The 22,001-nt window shown below is 45.7% G+C and overlaps 1 protein-coding gene across 2 annotated transcripts in view; it reads right to left on the bottom strand.

Moving 5' to 3' along the window:
- The window catches only part of PIWIL2 (piwi like RNA-mediated gene silencing 2), a 666,930-nt gene that overhangs the window by 289,498 nt on the left and 355,431 nt on the right, over nt 1–22,001 (bottom strand). The gene's annotated exons all lie outside the window — the stretch shown is intronic.

Genomic DNA, 22,001 nt, shown 5'->3' with positions numbered 1-22,001 from the left:
GAGGAATCCGCTGGCTACTGAATCTTCAGGGTATCACGCACAGCTGTGATAAGTGCACCAACAAGCACCTTGTCGTGCCCGGACAGGGAATCATCCTCACTGTGAACGGTCCTGGTCAACCACGTCTGATAGGTCAGAGCAGCTGTCTGCCACCTGCAAGGGGACTTAGGACAGTCAAGGTCCCACCCTCCTGCTACCGCCATGTGGGGGGGGGGGGGGGGGGGGGGCTAGACTCACCACCCTGGGACGTTCTGTAAAAGCCACAAGCAGTGCATGTAGTCCCTAGGAGGTTCCCAGTTGCAGAGAGGAGAAAACTGTGTCAGCAGCAGCGGCTATAACATCGGTGAAACCTTCTGCAGAGCTAGCTTCAGCGTTCAGCAAAGAGCCATCCAGCATCCTGTACACACAGTGGACACAGGAAACAGCAAGTGAGAGCACATGTAATGCTGCCACAAGAGAATAGCGGCGAAAAAAGAGCTCGGGCCTCAAGAAAATGGCCTGTAAAAGATAGAAAAGAAGAGACGCCTCTGGGTGTAGACTGTATAAAAATTTCTTTCTTTTATATAGATAGTAATAATAAAACTCACATTGTAGTGATAAACATCAGGCAGTGTATAGGTCCCATACAACGGAGGGGGAGAGAAGCCTCAGTGTGGTCATTCCTGGAAGTTGTAAACGTTCTGTCAGGTTGTTCCCCAGCTGGTCACGGCAAATTCTAGAGTCTATTCTGGCCGGCAGCAGAGACTAGCATCCATCCGAGGCATGGAACGCAAACAAGGCTTCTGGCGAGGGAAAATGACGTCACCCGGCATGCAACGCGTTTCCTGAGCTAGCAGAGCCGTGGGTAGAGCGACGGCTGCACTCCTTTGTCAAGCTGACTGTTCCGAACCATGGTGAAAGAATAAATAGCAGGGATGGAAGGAGGGGCCAAAGGAGAGGGGAGTGGAGATATAATTGAAGAAAACAAATTCTACTAAACCAATTCATAAGGGGGAAATGGTAAACGAATGAATAGACAGAGGAATGACATGAGCTATAGTATATGGAAATACTTAAAGAAGGGGGGGGGTTTATAATTGAAATCAAAATAAAAATGAATATAAAAAATAATAAATGAAAATAAATAGAAATAAATATATATATATATATATATATATATATATATATATATAAGTGAAAATAACTAAATAATATATATATATATATATATATACATATAATAATAATAATAATAATAATAATAATAAATAAATGAATAATAAATAGCGGCAAGTATCATATTGAGGTGGATTGGTGTGCAATATAAAATATGCAAGTTGGTGCAAATATAGCAATGTTATTGGCATGGATATAATATGAAGCTAATATTATGGTATATTGTTTTTTGGGGAGGGGGGGGAAGAAAGGGGCTAAAAAAGAAAAGGAACAAATACAATAAATACAACAGTTGTGGGCTAGTGGGCAAAGGAGTGAATATATGTAAGGTAAGTAAAATATTAAAGCATAGTAGAGATCTCTATGCATTCATTGATCCCACCGGGCGCTAAAGCATCAAGACAGTAAATCCAATGTCTCTCTTGCGCAAAGTTTTTTGAAACGTTCAGCCGGAGGAAGAGACTTAGAAATTTGCTCTATAATCCACACTCTAAGGCCAGAAGTGGACCCTTGATGAGTCATGACAAAGTGTCTGGGAACACTATGAGGGTCAGTTTTGCCTTCAATCGATCTCCTGTGTTCCCCGAACCTCTGTCTAGCAGGCCGAAAAGTTCGGCCCACATAGATAAGGCCACAGGGGCAAGTAAGGCCATATACAACATGATCGGATGAACAGTTGTAGAAGTCCTTTAAATAAGTGGTACCTTTTGTGCTGAAAGACATTTGGCCATGTTCAACAAAAATACACATCTTACATTTGTGACAACGATACATCCTAACTAGTGGGATGAGAGTAGGTACTGGAGCTGAAGTTGGGGTGGTTTTTAGCTTACTCAGAGCGACTTTGCTTGTGCTTTGAATGAAACGTAGTGATGAAATGACTAGAGCAGTCCTTATGATGAGTGGACTTTTTCTACTTTTCCATATTAATAAAATTTGTATGCATCCTCCACAAGACTCTCAGGATATTGTTTCTCTATAAATTTTGTTTTCAGGGTTATACTTGATTGGGTATATTGATTGGATATAATCTGTATCACGTGTACAATTCTGTCTGAGACGACAGAATTGGCCTTTGGGTATATTCTGAACCCATTTGGGGTAATGGCAACTTTTAAAATGTAAGTAAGCGTTCCCAGCTGTGGGCTTTATATAGTTCTTAGCATATATTTTTTGACCGTCGTGTCAAAGTTCCAGTTCTAGGAAGGCTAGAGACATCTCATGAGTGATTGCTTTAATGGGTGAATGTAAGGCCGTATGTGTTATTCCAGTGTTCAATAAACAAATCAATACGATCTGGAGTACCATCCCAGATAAGAAGATGATCATCTATATATCTTCCGAAGAAAATAATATTAGACGAAAAAGGATTATTGTTATGGATAAAATGATGTTCCCAAAATCCCATGGCTAAATTAGCATAGGAGGGAGCAAAATTTGCTCCCATAGCTGTACCTTGTTGTTGCAGGTAAAAGTCTCCATTAAATGTAAAGTAGTTATGTGACAGAATTTTGTAGCTTCTATGATGAAAGAGGCTTGACGGGCATTCATTAGGGGATCAATGGGCAAAAAATATTCTAGGGCCGTTATACCAAAGGAATGTGGAATGGAAGTATATAATGAACTGACATCCAAAAGTTAGCCACATGTATGTTGATTCCCATGTGTATGATGAAAGGAGTTCCAGGAGATGCGTTCCATCTCTAATATATGATGGGAGTGATTTGACTAGAGGTTGTAAAAATTGGTCTACGTATAGACTGAAACCAGAGGTGACACTGTCCATGGGAGATACAATGGGTCTACCTGGTGGGTGTTGTTGGTTTTATGAATTTTGGGAAGATAGTAAAAGTATGGTATAGAATAAAATGCTTTGTGAAAAAAGTAACTTTCAATTTTTGTAATAATGCCGTCCAATAGGGCAGCTTTAATCAACTGGTCCGCTTCCTTGTTGAAAGCACTGGTGGGGTCAGTCTTCAGTTTGGTGTATGTAGATTGATTAGACAGTAATCTTTCCGCTTCCATGATATAAACATCTTTATTCTGGAGTACAATTGCTCCACCTTTATCTGCAGACTTTATCACAATGTCTTCAGCATGAGTGAGGGGCTTCAGGGCCTTGGTGTCTAGGGGTGTAAGATTATGGGAGTTGTTGGGAGTGGAATTTCAGAGTTTGGTCATATCAGCGAAGACTACTCTGTAGAAACTTTCCAAATATGGACCTTTCGAGAGAGTAGGAAAGAATATAGATTTCGGTCTAAGGGTGGAATGAACAATTGGGGGCGATGTCGCTAGATGTTGTGAAAGCAACCTAGATAGGTCTTCTTCCGTATTGGATAAATCAAGATCATTTAACAAGGAAGTAGATGGTAAAATAATCATTTCTGTGACCGGGATATTCAGTTTAACTTTTTAATTTTTGATGTGGAAATGTCTCTTTAAAGTTAACTTTCTGGTATAGCCATTGAGGTCCTTGAATAATAAAAAGGGATTGGGTCGATTGGTAGGAGCAAAAGAGAGACCACGACAAAGCAGTGAAGAATCCGCCAGAGAAAGGGTATGTTTAGAACGATTAAACATTTTTATCGTTTTATTGTTTACTGGAGGTTTAGTTGATCTATTCCATCCTCCTCTGCAACCTCTTCTGTGAGTTTTCTTTTTCGTGATATTGTTGACAGAGGAGGACTGAGTACTAAAAAAATGACCGGATTATGAATGATCTGTGATGTAGTATGAATGAAAGTATCATTCTTATTGGTACTGCATGGTGGATTATACTGGCCGGTTTGTAGTGCAACAGTAGTGTTAACATCAATGGCATTGGATTGGAGTAAAGGTGGAGGGTCAGTATTGAGTGCACCAAAGGTTATATTGGTAGTACACGGGGTCAAAGGGATGCATGATCTCATGAGAGAATTATCAGATAAGGGAACAATGGGAACAGAAATAGCAGTTGGATTGGATCTGTTGTAAAAACGATTAAGGGAAGTAATCAAACCTCTATTTTATTCCTCAATATGTTTTTTGTGTCTATTCTTCCCGAAATCAGAGGTATGTTTGGAATGGGGTAAAAGAGGGTAGATATTGTTCTGATGTTTTTTGGGGGTCCCAGACCTAACATGTGTGTGGAGTCGCAGACTCATAAGAGGTACAGGAGGGGGAACCAAGGAGGATTTTTGATGGCTTTTGGATTGGACTGAAGTAAGTGGACCAAGAGGTCCGATCGTAGCATGCGGGTGATATGAAGGATGTGAGGCTGGATGAAACTTCCTCTTATTCCATGTAAAGATCCTATCAAAATTATAGTCATCAAGGTCTCTTTGAAATTTTCCCATTTTCATGTTAACCAGCCCATCCTCGTCTCTCCTGTTGGCCTTCAGGGTCTCCAACCATACAAGAGTGACGATAGTGCAATGGTTGTTGATGTCATTAATGATAATATGGATTTAGTCCTTCAACTTATCAAATCTGATATTTCTATGAGTGATATTCGGAAAGTTTCTACAGAGAAGTCTTCGCCGATATGATCAAACTCTGCAATTCCACTCCCAACAACTCCCATAATCTTACACCCCTAGACACCAAGGCCCTGAAGCCCCTCACTCATGCTGAAGACATTGTGATAAATTCTGCAGATAAAGGTGGAGCAATTGTACTCCAGAATAAAGATGATTATATCATGGAAGCGGAAAGATTACTGTCTAATCAATCTACATACATCAAACTGAAGACTGACCCCACCAGTGCTTTCGCCAAGGAAGCAGACCAGTTGATTAAAGCTGCCCTATTGGACGGCATTATTACAAAAATTGAAAGTTCCTTTTTTCACAAAGCATTTTATTCTATACCATACTTTCATTCAAAGCACAAAAAAAATGGAAAAGATTCTGGCAAACCATTGGGACATCTTGCAACAAGACCCTCATCTAAAATCCATCCTTCCCCCTCACCCTAAAGTGACTTATCGTAGCGCCCCTAACCTCAAAAGCAAAGTCGCTCCAAGTAAGCTAAAAACCACCCCAACTTCAGCTCCAGTACCTACTCTCATCCCACTAGTTGGGATGTATCATTGTCACAAAAAACTATGCAAGCTGTGTATTTTTGTTGAACATGGCCAAAAGTCTTTCAGCACAAAAAGTAACACTTATTTAACCTCTTGAGATCCGCACTATAGCCGAATGACGGCTACAGCGCGGACCTCCTTTGCCGGGACGACGTCTATTGACGTCATCCCGTGCACGAGCGGCCTGCGCGCCCCCTGAGGGCCGCGCGCGGCGCGCTCTAATCGGCGAGTCAATGAGACTCGCCTGATCACCGATCCGAGCAAGGGGTCGATCCCGACCCCTTACCACGTGATCAGCTGTCAGTCAATGACAGCTGATCATGTGACAAAACAGAGCCGGTAATCGGCTATTTTTCCTCCTCGCGCTGACAACGCGAGGAGAGAAAAAAAGAGGCCTTTCACCGGCGGCCGTGATTGGGACATCAGTCCCGATCACGGCCAGTGTATCAGTGCCCACTTGCCCCCTGCCAGTAACCCCCAGAGAATTAAAAAAGTGCCACCCAGCAGTGCCCATAATGCCACCCAGCAAAGCCATACATCAGTGCCCACAGTGCCACCTATCAGTGCCTACAGTGCCACCTATCAGGGCCCACAATCTGCCTCAACATTGCTGCACCTCAGTGCCACATATCCGTGCCCATCAGTGTCATCTACCAGTGCCCATCAGTGCCACCTATCAGAGCCACCTATCAGTGCCCATCAGTCCCATCTATCAGTGGTACCTATCAGTGCCCCTTAGTGCCACCCATCCGTGCCACCTATCAGTGCCCATCAGTACTGCCTTATCTGTGCCTATTAGTGTCGCCTTAACTGTGCCCATCAGTACTGCCTTATCTGTGACTATTAGTGTCGCCTTAACTGTGCCCATCAGTGCCCACCAGTGCCGCCCACCAGTGCCGCCCATCAGTGCCCACCAGTGCCGCCCATCAGTGCCCACCAGTGCCGCCCATCAGTGCCCACCAGTGCCGCCCATCAGTGCCCACCAGTGCCGCCCATCAGTGCCCACCAGTGCCGCCTCATCAGCGCATTTCAAAGAAGGAGAAAAATGACCTGTTTGCAAAATTTTATAACAAACTATTAAACATGATTTTTTATTTTTTTTTATTTTGCATTTTTTTTGTTTGTTTAGCAAAAAATAAAACTCCCAACTGTAATTAAATACCACCAAAAGAAAGCTCTATTTGTGGGAAAAAAATGATAAAAATTTAATTTGGGTACAGTGTTGTATGCCCGCGCAATTGTCATTCAAAGTGCATCAGCGCTGAAAGCTGAAAATTGGTCTGGGCAGGAGGGGGGTTTAAGTGCCCAGTAAGCAAGTGGTTAAAGGACTTCTACAACTGTTCATCCGATCATGTTGTATATGGCCTTACTTGCCCCTGTGGGCTTATCTATGTAGGCCGAACTATTCGGCCAGTTAGACAGAGGTTTGGGGAACACAGGAGATTGATTGAAGGCAAAAGTGACCCTCATATTGTCCCCAGACACTTTGTCACGACTCATCAAGGGTCCACTTCTGGCCTTAGAGTGTGGATTATAGAGAAAACTTCTAAGTCTCTTCCTCCGGCTGAACGTTTCAAAAAACTTGCGCAAGAGAAACATATTGGATTTACTGTCTTGATGCTTTAGCGCCCGGGATCAATGAATGCATAGAGATCTCTGCTATCCTTTAATATTTTACTTAGCTTACATATATTCACTCCTTTGTCCACTAGCCCATAACTGTTGTATTTATTGTTTTGTTCCTTTTCTTTTTTAGCCCCCCCCCCCCCCCCCAAAAAAAACAATATTCCATAATATTAGCTTCATATTATATCCATGCCAATAACATTGCACATTATTGGTATTCTTATTAATATTATGATTATTTCTCTATTAACTTATAAGGATACATTTATTATATATATGGCTACTGAAGCTCACCAGGGGGAATATCAGCTCTCTCACATCCAAGATGGCTTCCGGATGGCGCCATGCGGTGACAGAACAAAAAATAAAAAACGTGCTGCCTGCTTACAGCCAGAACAACCTCCACAAACAACTTTAGGGACCCCCCCAGACCTGGACCAGGACCAACGCCAGCCGCACATAGCCCCCACAGGTAAGAAAAACAGCGAACCCACACACGCACACCGCCCGCAGCACATGCAGCCACACCCCTCAGAGGGGGGGGGGGGGGAAGGAGGGGGTGATAGGGACTTGGGAGAGAAGATAGGGAGGTGAGGTGGCCCCCGAATCGACCCCCCAGGGAATGCCCAGCTGCCCATCCCACCGAGGGAGGGAGAGCTGTACTTACCAGTCCTGAAGAGCTGGGAGACACTCCATCACAGACCTAATCCTGCGCAGGTACAGGGTAGCTGTTGGCTAAATATACTGTGATCCAGACAGCAGTAGCCCGGTCATATGTATATCCCGGAGCATTGAAGCTAACCGACCATCTCTGGAGCTGAGGCATGTCGTGGTCTGCCGAGCCTTAGCTGCTGCCTGCTCACGCTCGATGGCCGGACTGGGAAGACTAGAAGGATATCATTAACCAGCCTGACACTCAGTCGGCAGTTGATATAAGATCTCAGGATCTTTCATCTTGCGCAAAAAGCAGCAAACCTGCAGAAAAAACATGGACCGAGAGGGCCCGCCGGGTTCCTAGGTCATTCTCCTTAATAGGCAAAATAAAAACTGAAGCTGCTGGGAGCAGTGAGGAAGGTTGATAGCACAGGGTCCGCCCACTAGGGGCGAGATTAAAGTTCTGTGTATTGTGTAATAATTTTGCCTAGTTACCCTAATGGCAGGCTATACAACCTATTTAGTTACAGAGAGGAGCTGTGTCGGTCGGTGAATATAAGAGGAAACAATATTACATTTGCTATAATAAATATCCCCCATTTTTTTTTTTAAATAACTAATTTCTTCCTTAGTTTAGGCCAATATGAATACTTCCACATATTTTTGGTAAAAAAATGTTTTAAAAAAAATGAAAAGGTATATTGATATTGTGGTGGACAGATCTGACAATTTTTAGGGACCTTTGACTTTTATACAGTGATCGATGCTATAAAAATGCACCTATTACTGCATAAATTACACTGGCAGGGAAGGGGTTAACAGCAGGGGACGATCAAGGGGTTAACTGTGTCCTAGGGAATGATTCTAACTGTGGGGGGAAGGGACTAACTGTGGGGGGAAGGGACTGCCTGGGTGAGGAGACCCATCGTTGTTCATAATTATGAACAGCAGATCAGTCTCCTCTCCCCTGACAGCACGGAGAGCTGTCTGTTTACATTGACAGATCTCGTTCTGTGTCTGTGTGGAGCGATCAAGGGTCACCGGTGGCCATCGCGACCGCCGGGCACATGCATAGACTCCAGAGGCATGCCACTAGTGATCTGAAAGGGAGAAGACGTATTGCTATGATGGTTCGACCAGAGGAGCCAACCTGCCACAGTGTAACTGCGAAGGTCGGTCGGAAAGTGGTTAAAGAACTTTGTTTTTTACTTGACAGTCACTTTAAAATGTTCATCAAAAAGGAAAATACGCAGACGCACAGCACTGAATCACATCATAGGCAAACCTAAACGGCATAGAGAGTCTGGCACTCAGGGACCCAGCACCAGGTCCTCCTCTGCTGCCAATAACTGAATATTTCGGCCCGGAGGCCTCAACGGGACACCACACGGCCAAGATGGCTGCATCTTCCGGACACCTCTCCCGTCCCCTGTCCTGCATCCATGCCTCCAGGAGCCGTGAACTGCAGGTACGGTTTAGAGGGGAACCTAGCGGGAACAGGCAACCCGGGGGCCCCCCCTCCACTCTCAGCCCGGAGTTCCCATCCTCACTGGCGGCCGCCTCAGACAATCCATCCCAGCTGAAGCCACGTCAGAAACCATGAAGCAGACCAAGACAGAAGTACAACTGAATCACACTTGCTTATTAAATAAAAATAAAAAGGTAAATAGAAAAACTGTAGTCAAAGCATAGCCAGAGTCCAGTAACTGGATCGACGCTTTAACATTTTTTACTGGTTACATATTTTGGGTTACAGAGGAGGTCTAGGGTAGAATTATTGCTCTCGCTCTAACGTTCGCGGCGATACCTCACGTGTGGTTTGAACACCGTTTTCATATGTGGGCGGGACTTACGTATGCGGTCGCTTCTGTGTGCGAGCTCACGGGGACAGTGGCGCTTTTATTTAATTTTTTATTGTTAAAGCGGGATTCCACCCTAAAGTGGAACCTCCACTGATCGGAACCCCCCCCCCCCCGGTGTCACAATTGACACCTTTCAGGGGGGAGGGGGGTGGAGATACCTGTCAAAGACAGGTATTTTCACCCACTTCCGGGCATAGACTCCCACGGGAGTCTACGCCATTTCCTGCCCTGCCGCGCTGTCTGCTGGGACACACACGGGTCCCAGTGACAGCGCGGAGATTTCCTATTGCGCGGCGCGGCTCGCGCATGCGCAGTAGGGAACCGGGAAGTGAAGCCGATTCGCTTCACTTCCTGATTCCTTCACCTAGAATGGCGGCGGCAGCAGCCGAGGCCCGAGCGGTCGATCGGCCTCGGCTGCCGGCATCGCTGGAATCCGGGACAGGTGAGTGTCCATTTATTAAAAGTCAGCAGCTGTAGTATTTATAGCTGCTGGCTTTTAATATTTTTTTTTTGGGCGGAATCCCTCTTTAATTTTTTTTTTTTTTAGTTTTTTTTTTAGTTTCACACTTAAAAAAAATAAATAAAAAATTGATGACTTTTATTCCTATTACAAGGAATGTAAACATCCCTTGTAATAGGAATATGGCATGATCGGACATATTTACAGTTAGATATGGGGTCAATAAGACCCCATATCTCACCTCTAGGCTGGGAAGAATTAAGAAAAAAAAAAGAAAAAAAAAAGATCCTGGCTTCCTAGCCAGATCGGCACCGTTAATTTGAATACAGAGGCCGGGCGTGACGTCATAACATCGCGCCCGGCCTCCGAACGATCAGAGACTCCGGGGACGATCTAGTCCGTCAGAAATCTCTATGGTAACTTGCTGGGGCCGGCGGATCCTGTGACCGACTCACCGATGAAAACGGTGAGTCGGTAGAAGCACCGGAGGGCGGCGGGAGCGCCCCCTTCCGCCGCTCGTAAGAACGATCAAGCGGCGGAACAGCCGCTATGATCATTCTTATGGTGCAGGGAATCGCCGGCTGAAAACGGCAATATCTGAATAATGTCTGTGGCCTCAGGCATCATTTAGATATAACCACTGAAAGCCCATAACGTCAATAGACGTAGTTTGGGCACCAAGTGGTTAAAGAGGAATTAAACCCTGATGAGTTTACTTCCTCTTTGATTCCCTGCAAAGGTAAAGCATAATGGACTACTATGTGCATGAGAGCCGCCACTTGTGGCATATCATCGTTGACAACGGCACGCTCAGTGCGCCTGCGCGCCGCTGTCTACGGCGCATGCGTCGTAGACAGCGGTGCCTGTGTTTTGGCAAATATCTCCTAAACCATGTAGGTTTAGGAGATATTTCTTGGACCTACAGGTAAGCCTTAATCTAGGCTTACCTGTAGGTCAAAGTGGTTTGTAAGGGTTTACAACCACTTTAAACAGAACAGCAGGAGATGGTTTCTTGTGATGTGGCAGAGGTGAAGTGAGCTGCACAGTTTTAAGTAGGCAGGTCAGACGAGTATAATCGGGAACAGCTGGTAACTGTGGAGAGAGAGGAGAGCTGGCAATTAGCCGACAGCTGAGCAGCCAGCCCAGTGAAGGAAGGGTGAAGGCCAGCCCTCACAGTACCCCCTCCTCAAAGGCCCCTCTCCCTGGGAGGGCCACCGGGCTTGAGGGGAAACCGTCTATGGAACTCGCGGAGGAGGTCAGGGGCATGTACGTCCAAGGATGAAACCCAGAAGCGTTCCTCCGGACCGTACCCCTTACAATGCACCAGGTACTGTATGCGCCTACGGGAGTCAGCAATGGATTGTACCTCATACTCCTTATGGCTCGCAACCTGAATAGGGTGAGGGCGTGGCACCGAGGTGGTAAATCGGTTACAGACCAACGGTTTCAATAAGGAGACCTGAAACACATTTGAGATGCGCATACTAGGAGGAAGGTCCAACGCGTAAGCCACTGGGTTAATCCTACAAAGTATACGGAAAGGCACAATAAACTGAGGTGCAAACTTCAGTGAGGGAACATGAAGCCGGAGGTTGCGAGATAACAGCCAGACACTGTCCCCAACCTGGTAGGAAGGTGCAGGCAGGAGTCTACGGTCAGCATGGAGTCTGTACCTATCATTAGCATGACGCAAAGCCTCCTGGACTTGTACCCAAGTGGAATGAAGACCATGGAGATGCTCCTCTAACACAGGAATACTCAGCAGAACAAACGAGACAGGCAACATGGAAGGTTGGAAACCATAATTCGCCATAAATGGAGAAAATCGGGGGGCAGAATTCAAGGCACTGTTGTGAGCAAACTCTGCCCATTGTAATGGGTCTGACCAGTTGTTATGGTGGTCTGAAATATAGCAACATAGGAATTGCTCCAAGGACTGATTGGCTCGCTCTGCGGCCCATTGGACTGCAGGTGATACGCAGAAGAGAACATAAGCTGGATTCCCAACTGTGCACAAAAGGCTCGCCAGAACCGGGAGACAAACTGACTGCCCCTGTCTGAGACAATCACCTTGGGTAGCCCATGTAAGCGAAAGATCTCCCGAGCAAAAATGGAAGCCAGTTCCTTAGAGGAAGGCAACTTAAGTGGAATATAATGACACATCTTTGAGAACCGACCAACCACCATAAGGAGAACAGTGTTGCCTTGGGAGTTCGCCAACTCCACAATGAAATCCATTGACAGGTGAGTCCAGGGCCTCTCTCCATTGGGTATGGGTTGTAGGATGCCCACTGGAAGGTGTCGTGGAGTCTTACTCTGAGCACACACGGGACAGGCAGCTCCGAAGGCAGTAACATCAGCCCGTAGACTAGGCCACCAGAATTGTTGGCCCAGATGAGTTGATTCTTCCCAAGATGGCCAGCTGCCTTGGGAGAATGTTAAGTCTGGAGCACAGCAGTACGGAGAGACTCTGGGACAAAGCAGCAGACACAAGAATTCTAACGAGGAGCATGGACCTGAGCAACAAGTATTTTGTCACCAAAAGGAGAAGACTGATGCGAACCGTAGCCAAAATACGATCAGGAGGAATCATAGGAACCGGAACAGACTCCGGATTGGAAGTGGAGGAAAATTGTCATGACAAGGCATCAGCCCTTAAATTCTTAGTACCGGGTAAGAATGAGACAACGTAATTAAAGCTTGACAAGAAAAGAGCCCATCGCGCCCTTCTGGGAGAGTCACTTACCCTCAGACAAGAATGTAAGATTCTTATGGTCAGTAAGAATAAGAACAGGCACAGTGGTACCTTCAAGGAGATGTCTTCATTCTTTCAGGGCTAAAATGATCACGAACAGCTCTCTGTCACCAATCTCATAATTGCACTCAGTAGGTGACAATTTCTTGGAAAAGTAGCCACACGGGTGCATAGTGCTCTCAGAGTTAGGACGTTGAGACAGAAGGGCGCCAACTCCAGTCTCAGAAGCATCAACTTCTAGAATAAAAGGCAACATAGGATCAGGATGTGCCAACAGGAGCAGAAACAAAGGCAGCCTTGAGAGTCTCAAAGGCCTTAATGGACTCCAGAGACCAACTCTGTGGGTTACCGTCCTTTTTGGTCATATCAGTCAGGGGCTTGACCAGAGACGAGAAGTTGCGAATAAACTTCCGATAGTAGTTGGAAAAACCCAGGAAACGCTGCAGAGGACATAAACCCACGGGTCGAGGCCACTGTAGGACTGCCGAAAGTTTCTCTGGGTCCATCGAAAAACCAACAGTGGAAAGGAAAGCCCAGGAATGTAACCTGTTCACAATGGAACTCACACTTCTTCAGTTTACAATAGAGATTGTTGTCTTAGTTTATGAAGCACATGACAGACATCTGTGCGGTGGCTTTCCAGGGACTTGGAAAATACGAGGATATCATAGAGATAAACCACCACACAACTGCAATAAATCTCTGAGGAAATTGTTAATTCCTGGAACCCTTCCGGGGCGTTACAAAGGCCGAAAGGCATTACCAGGTATTCATAATGGCCTGTTCTGGTATTAAATGCAGTTTTCCACTCGTCACCCTCCTTAATGCGCATAAGATTGTATGCCCCTCTCAAGTCAAGCTTTGTGAAAACTGTTGCTCCCTTGAGGTGGTAAAATTACTCTGTAATCAATGGAATCGTCTAGGCATTCTTAATCGTGACACGATTGAGACCCTTATAATCTATACAAGGTCTCAGTTCACCACTCCTCTTCCTCACAAAGAAGAAACCAGCACGAGACGAGGATTTGTGGATGAAACCTCGAGAAAGTACGTCAGCAACATACTCCTCCATGGCATTATCCTCCAAGACCAACAAACGGTAAACCCGGCCCACGAGGAGGTATGGCACCAGGTTGAAGGTCAACTGCGCAATCATAAGACCGGTGTGGAGGCAAACTACCGGCTTGACCTTTATCAAAGACATCGCTAAAATCGTGGTACTCCACCGGCAGGGAGAGGAATCAAGAGGTGCACAGGACCTTGGATACCTTCAGGAAGGCATGTCTCACTACATTGTGGTGACCAAGAGAGAACCTCACCACAGAGCCAATCAAAAGAGGGGCTGTGCCTGTGTAACCAAGGATAACCAATAACCAGCGGAAACCTGGTTGAGGAAATAACTTGGAATTGGATTATCTCATGGTGAAGAGCCCCTACGGCCATGGACAACGGAACCGTCTCATGAGTCACATGGGCAGGCTGTAATGGTCTCGTGTCAAGAGCCTCAATGGCAAGTAGAGTGTCACACAGCTACGGAGGAATCGAGTGCTGCGAAACAAATGCATCATCAATGAACAGGCCTGCAGCCCCAGTGTCGATTAAAGCCTGTATCTTGATGGGAGTCTGAAGTCAATGAGAATGGCAAACGAGATCAAGCTCTCCAGCTCAGTGGGTATATCTCGGGCTGCTATATCATCCTTGATGGATTCCGAGAGACTATGAGAAAACGCAGCCATAAAGGCCTCATAGTTCCACGCAACCTTTTCTGCCAGAGTACAGAATTCAATGGCGTAGTCGGCAACAATTCTCGTACTCTGATGGACATGAGGCACTTGGCAGCAGAAGCGGAGCGAACATCAAATACCCTTTTAAAAGGAGGCCACAAACTCAGGGTAACTCAAGACAACAGGTTTTTGCGTCTCCCATAGAGGGTTAGCCCAGGCCAAGGCTTTCTCAGAAAGCAAAGATATCACAAAACCTACTTTGCTTCTGTCCGTGGGAAATGCCTGGGGCAGGATCTCGAAGTATATCTCAAACCGATTGAGAAACCCTCTGCATTGAACTGGATCACCCCCAAATCGCTGGGGAAGTGGAGCGGAACCAGACATACCTCTTATAGAGGTAATACTCGAGGCGGGTGTCTGCACAGAGACTGGCGCAGCAGCAGGGACGGTCTGCCACTCAGGTTGTACCGGAGCAGCCACCGTGGGGGATTCCAAGTGAGCTGTGCGACTGAGGAGTGTTTCTAATGCCATGGAAAACTGATCCATGCAGTGATCTTGCTCATCCAATCTGGAAAATATATTTCCAACAAGTGGATTGACTGTATCTTCTTAATTCATGGCCTTTGCCTACTGTCAGAAACCATGAATCAGACCGAGACAGAAGTACAATTGAATCACACTTATTTACTAAATAAAAATAAAAACGTATCTAGAAAAAGCCTAGTCAAAGCACAGCCAGAGTCCAGTAACCGGATCGAGTAGTCAGCCAGGCCAGAAGTCAGGGATCCAAGTAAAGCAACAGCAAGCAGGATAAGGAGCCAGAAGGGATGTCAGCAATCCAGCCTTTAAACAGAACTGCAGGAGATGGTTTCTTGTGATGTGACAGAGGTGAAGGCAGAGGTGAAGTGCGCTGGACATCTTTAAGTAGGCAGGTCAGACGAACATGAGCAGGAACAGCTGGTAACTGTGGAGAGAGATGAGAGCTGGCAAATTAGCCGACAGCTGAGCAGCCAGCCAAGAGATGGAAGGGCTAAGCCAGAACTGACACCCCCATACCTCATGGCGCAGACCGCTCTCTCCACAGGCGCCCCTTCCACACCCACTTCCCAGGGAGTTGGTAATAGCAGAGGTAGCTTGGGCAGCAGTACAAGGGCTGAAAACACTGCAGGAACCCCCCTGAACCTGCAGGCAGGGGCCCAGACCCTTGACATGGCTCATCCCCCAGACAGTCTGTCCAAGCTATTTCCCCCCCCCCCGTCTCATGGTGCCCATTTCACCCTCTCCAGTGCAGCTTGCCCATCCATCCCACCCCTCCACTCCATGGGATTTCCCTGCTCCTGAATGGGACCCGTTCTCTCCCGCAGAGATCTCAGGGTAACAAGAAGAGACCAGTCCCACCAGAATCCCATCAAGGGGAATTACCACATGGCACGGCCCATTCACAGCCTCCACAGTCCATAGGGCAGCTAGAGCCTCAACCCTTTCCAAGACAAGTGTGGGGTCCCCTCGTAAGAGCACAAGTTCACCCACCTTAATAAATTGCTTCCAGGGGCCCACATGGAGAAGGGAGCCGGAGAAGGCTCGGTGTGGGGCACACAGAATGACTTGGATTTTGACACCGACCCTGAGCTATACACCTCATGGAGGGACTATGTCTGTTGCATGCCCACAAAGCATGACTTTCGTATGCATCCAGGAGGTTCGTGAGACATGCAGATCAGAGATCAACATGTTACAGACAGATCTCCACCACCTCTCCACCAGGGTCTCATCACTGGAGGACGAGAGCAGTGACAACAAACTTGAGTTTTCCCAAATACAATCCCAACTTGCCAGCAACCACCCTTCGTGACTTTCACCGCCACCTTGAAGACCTGGATAACAGGGGCAGGCGCAATAATATCAGGGTCCGCAGCTTTCCGGAGGCGACCCAGGATGAGGACCTTCCTGTTACCCTCCAAGCTATCTTCAACAATGTTTTGGGCCGCCCAGAGCACCAAAAGGTCAAGCTTGATCGGGCCCATCGAGCCATCCGGGAACGGGTTACTGGGGCAAGACCACATGATGTGATATGCAGAGTCCACAACTATACCCTTAAGGAAGAAATGAGAAAAGTTAGCAACATGAGATCTATTGACTTTGATGGCACCCTTATCCAACTCATTCTAGACTTATCATGGATCACGCTTCAGCAAAGACGCTCACTACAACCTCTTTTGTCACTGGAGAACATGACGCTCGGTACCATTGGGGGCTTTTCTTTTAGCCTCACGGCAAAAAAAAAAAAAAGACAGGAAATCCACCATGCTCAGATTCCCGGAAGATCTTCAGTCTTTTTGCAGGGACCTGGACATTCCTGTCCCTCCTACACCCGGCTGGGAACCCCTTCTAATGCCACCACCACGCCCGACCCCCTGGACCCAGGTGACGGGCAAAAATCACCCAGTATCCCGCTCATCTGGCTCCTCCCCGCAGGCACTGAGCTCAGGCTCTTAGTGTGAACACTACACTTTTTGATGGTCCAAGAACTAGACTACCTAGCAACTACCAGCACCAGGTCACTATATGAACTATGATTAGGTTTATTGGTCGTGAGCCCCCCTTCCACGCTGCACCTCTCAGGGGGGCACCGAAACAGGGTGCTCGCCTATGCCATTACCTGAGACTCTCCGCCCCTAACTTCTCGAATATTCTAGTGTGAGCACTATATTATTGATAAAATGTGGTCCAGTTTGGTTCATAGTTCTTAACTTTTGGTACCTAGTGAAACTTGTATCAGGTTGGTGTGCTGAGAGGTCCCCCCCCCCGGCGCCCCTCTTGGAGGACGTGGGTTTGGGGGACTTATATGCGCCCTGTTCTGAGACTCTCAATTTCCAGCCCTACTTAGTTTAGGCGCTCCAAGGCAGACATTTTTATCCAGGAGACACACCTGGCTAAATCAGGCACTATGACGTTCGCCCACACTACCCCCAAACATATCTTGCTTCCAACCCGCGCAAGAGAGCAGGTGTAGTGATCCTTTTTAAATAAGGCTCCCCTTTTCAATTACAATCCCTATATGCTCACCCGCTAGGCCACTATCTTATCCTGAGGTTCCAGGAAGGGCTCCAAATTAACCTTATGCAATATCTACGCACCAAATGTTAACCAGACCCCCTTTCTCTCCAAAGTATATAAGCGGTTATTTGCAGCCCCTCACCAGTATCTGGTCATAGGAGGTGATTTTAACCTGGCCTACTACCCAAGTCTAGATAGGCTACCCGTCGGCTCTGGGAAAGCTTCTCCAGCAGTTGATAAAAAACCCACTCTATTTCACCAATTAACTAGGAAATATGCCCTGCTCGATGCCTGGTGCGCCATGTACCTATCAACTAAGTGATTTACTTTCTACTCCCACCCACATAAAATCACACTCGTATCTAGATAATTTTTTCGTTAACGCCTCGACTTTGAGTGCTTGCAGGGGTTCGGATATTCAAGCAATTTCGTGGTCCGATCATGCTCGGATTAAACTCTCGTTAGCATCCGCCCCAGGTTCCTCCCGAGTTTGCCATTGGCGTCTCAATGAATTCCTGCTTAAACATGACCCCTCTAAAGTGGAACTGGAACAAACTCTGAGGCTCTACTTTGCCGAAAACAGCTCCCCCGAGGTCTCTCCCACCTCCATATGGGAGGGACACAAAGCGGTGTTCTGAGGCCAGTGCATAGCGCTCTCCAATGCCCTAAAGCGGAATGCCAACAAGACGAGACAGCTCCTGCTTGTCCGACTCCGGCAACTGTTGTCTTCTCCTACCCTCCAAACGCTCAGGGCATTGGTGAGCACTAGGGAAGCTTAAGGGATCTGGAAATGGGGAGGATGGAGAAAGCCCTTCTCCGCCTGCGTCAAACCTTCTATGACAAAGCGAACAAATCAAACACCCTTTTAGCGAGACAAATCCACGAATGGGCAGCAGTCACCTCACCTATTTACATCAAAGATGCGAACGGCTCCCTGCAATCCCACCCATCTAAAATCGCACAACTTTTCACTATTACTACACCACCATATACAATGATCTGGCCGTCCCACATAACCCCTCTTCTTCCACATTAGCCCAAGCTATCGACTCTTATTTAGCAGACTGCAACCTCCCAGCTCTCTCCACCTCTGCTCTAGCTAGCCTTAACTCCTCTATTTCGGAAGAGGAGGTAGAGGATACAATCAAGTCCCTTCCGAATAATAAATCCCCAGGACTGGACATCCTACCATACCTCTACTATAAAACCTTTATGCTGCTTCAACACACCCATTCCCAGGGATATGCAAACATCCTTCCTAACAATGATTTCCAAACCAGGCAAGATCCATACGCTGTGCTCTAACTACAGGCCGATTGCTCTCCTAAACACTAAGCTACTGGCGAACAGGTTAAACAATTTTATGCCTTTACTAATACATAAGGATCAAGTGGGGTTTATGCCCTGTTGGCAGGCAGGGGATAGCACCAGGAGAGTGGTCGACCTTGTGGAGGTAGCAAAAAGGAACAAGACAGAGGTGCTGCTTTTAAGCCTGGACGCAGAAAAAGCCTTTGATAGGCTGGGATGGCCATTCCTGTTTGCTAACCTTCGGAGGGCAAGTATAGAGTGTCCCTTTCTTCAAGCTATTACCCAGCTATATTCATCTCCCTTGACCATAGTTAGGCCTCAATTTCCCTTGTCTCCCACATTACCTATAACTAACGGGACTCAGGAGGGTTGTCCCTTATCCCTCCTCCTCTACGCCCTGTGCATTGAACCCCTTGCTGCCCACATCAAACAGAATCCAAATATCCATGGCATTCCGGTTCGTACAAGGGACTTTAAGGTATCTCTGTTTGCAGACGATGTTCTGTTAACACTGACAAAGCCGCAAGTCTCCCTGCCAAACCTTCATTTGGAATTGGACCGATACAGTGCCCTCTCAGGCTACAAAATTAATAGCTCCAAGACTGAAGCCCTCCCTCTCAATATGGCTCTGCGGAAATTGCAAGAAATTATAGTCATGAAATATGTGTAATTTATGCTCCTATAACGCCTGATGGTGCTCCTTGCACGTTGGGCCTCTGTATGTGGCCACCCTGTGTAAAAGTCTCACTTGTGATATCGCCATACGCAGGAGTAGCAGAATGCAATTTGGGGTGTAATTTGTGGTATGCATATCCCGTGTGTGAGAAATAACCTGTTAATATGGCATATTTGTGGAAAAAAAAGAAAAATATTTTTCAAACAATTGTGGGAAAAAATGACATATTCAAAAAATTCACCATGCATCTTATACCTTGGAAAGTCTGCATTCCAAAAAATGGTCATTTAGTTGGTATTTGTACTTTCCTGGTTGTTAGGGTCGTCAGAAATTATAGGCAGTCAGTACATCAGGTGTGATCAATTTTCAGTGATTAGCACCATAGCTTGTAGACTCTACAACTTTCACAAAGACCAAAAAATATACACTGATATGGGTTATTTTTTACCAAAGATATGTAGTGGTATAAATTTTGGCCAAAATATATGAAGAAAAATTACTAATTTGCAAAATTGTATAACAGAAACCAAGAAAAATGCATTTTTTTTTTTTACAGATTTTTCAGTCTTTTCATTTTTTGCACAAAAAATAAACCCAGCAGTGATTAAATACAACCAAAAGAAAGCTCTATTTGTGTAAAAAAAATTACAAAGATTTTGTATAGGTATAGTGTTGCACGACTGAGTAATTGTCATTTAAAATGTGAGCACCGTAAGCTGAAAACTGGTTAGGCAGTGGGTTTACGTACCCAGTGGGCGAGTGGTTAAAGTTGGTCAACCTTCTAATATTCTTCTTACTACCCTATCACTATAATGCTCTGTATCGCTGCCCAATAAGAAGGTGCTGGAAGAATAAGAGCGTGGGCCAGGCATTGCCAATATTTGCATAAGCGTTTATTGGTATATGAGATGGCAGGGGTACAGAAGAAGATTTTGGATTGATACCTGCTAGCCCCTCTAGAGAACAGAATTTTAATCACTTAACCACTTGCCGACCAGCGCACGACGATGTACGTTGACAGAATGGCAAGGGACAGGCAAATGGGCGTACATGTACGTCCCTTTAAATTTGCCGCCCTGCCATCGGGACCGCGCCGCCGGCGGCGCGCTCCCGCGCTGGTCGGGACACTCGTGAGTCCGGTCGCGGGACCCGCGGACTCGATCGCTGCGGGCATACCCGCGATCGTCTCACGGAGCGGCCAAATGAAGAAATGCCGTTGTAAACAGCATTTCTCCATTCTGCCTAGCAACTAGTGACGCTGATCTCTGCTCCATGTGATTGGAGCAGAGATCAGTGTTCACTAAAATGAAAGCCCAACCCCCCCCCCCTCCACAGTTAGTAACACACCCCTAGGAACAACCCCTACACTGCCATCCACTGGTTAACCCCTTCACTGCATTTATATAGCAGTGATTACTGTATAAATGACAATGGTCCCAAAAATGTGTCAAAAATGTCCGATGGGTCCCCCACAATGTCGCAGTCACAATAAAAATCGCTGATCGCCGACATTAATAGTAAAAAGAAAATAATAAAATATTATTAATAAAAATGTTATAAAACTATCCCTATTTTGTAAACGCTATAACTATTGCGCAAACCAATCAATAATCGCTTATTGCGATTTTTTTTACCAAAAATATGTAGAAGAATACGTATCGGCCTAAACTGAGGGAAAAAAAATGTTTTTTTATATATTTTTGGGGGATATTTATTATAACAAAAAGTAAAAAATAATGAGTTTTTTTCAAAATTGTCGCTCTATTTTTGTTTATAGCGCAAAAAATAAAAACCGCAGGGGTGATCAAATACCACCAAAAGAAAGCTCTATTTGTGGGGAAAAAAGGACGTCAATTTTGTTTGGGAGCCATGTCGCACGACCGCACAATTGTCAGTTAAAGCGACGCAGTGCCGAATCGCAAAAAGTGGTCTGGTCTTTGACCAGCAAATTGGTCCGGTCTGAAAGTGGTTAAGGACCAGCTTCATTTGAGATTTTGGTGTTTACATGTTTAAAACTTTTTTTTTTGCTAGAAAATTACTTAGAACCCCCAAACATTATATATTGTTTTTTTTCTAACACCCTAGAGAATAAAATGGTGTTCATTGCAATGCTTTTTTTCACACCGTATTTGCGTAGCGGTCTTACCAGCACACTTTTTTTTTTGGAAAAAAATCACTTTTTTGAATAAAAAAAAAATAAGACAACAGTAAAATTAGGCAAATTTTTTTTTATATTGTGAAAGATAATGTTACACAGAGAAAATTGATACCCAACATGTCACATTTCAAAACTGTGCCCGCTCGTGGAATGGCGACAAACTTTTACCCTTAAAAATCTCCATAGGTGACATTTAAAAAATTCTACAGGTTGCATGTTTTATGGTAAAGAGGAGGTCTAGGGCTAGAATTATTGTTCTCGTTCTACCGATCGTGGCGATACCTCACATGTGTGGCTTGAACGCCGTTTTCAAATGCGGGAGCGCTACTCACGTATGCATTCACTTCTGCAGGACAGGGCGCGTTTAAAAAAACTTTTTTTATTATTATTATACCTTTTATTTTAACTGTTTAAAAAAAAAAAAAAAATGATGCCACTTTTATTCCAATTACAGCCCTTGTAAGAAAAAAAAAAGCATAACAGGTCCTCTTACATATGAGATC

This window comes from Lithobates pipiens, unplaced genomic scaffold (genome assembly GCF_037356315.1).
Source record: "Lithobates pipiens isolate NorthernLeopardFrog02 unplaced genomic scaffold, aLitPip1_a1.2 Scaffold_8, whole genome shotgun sequence".
NCBI lineage: Eukaryota > Metazoa > Chordata > Amphibia > Anura > Ranidae > Lithobates > Lithobates pipiens.
Note: the sequence above shows the minus strand (reverse complement) of the source record. Positions and strands in the feature narration are given on the sequence as shown.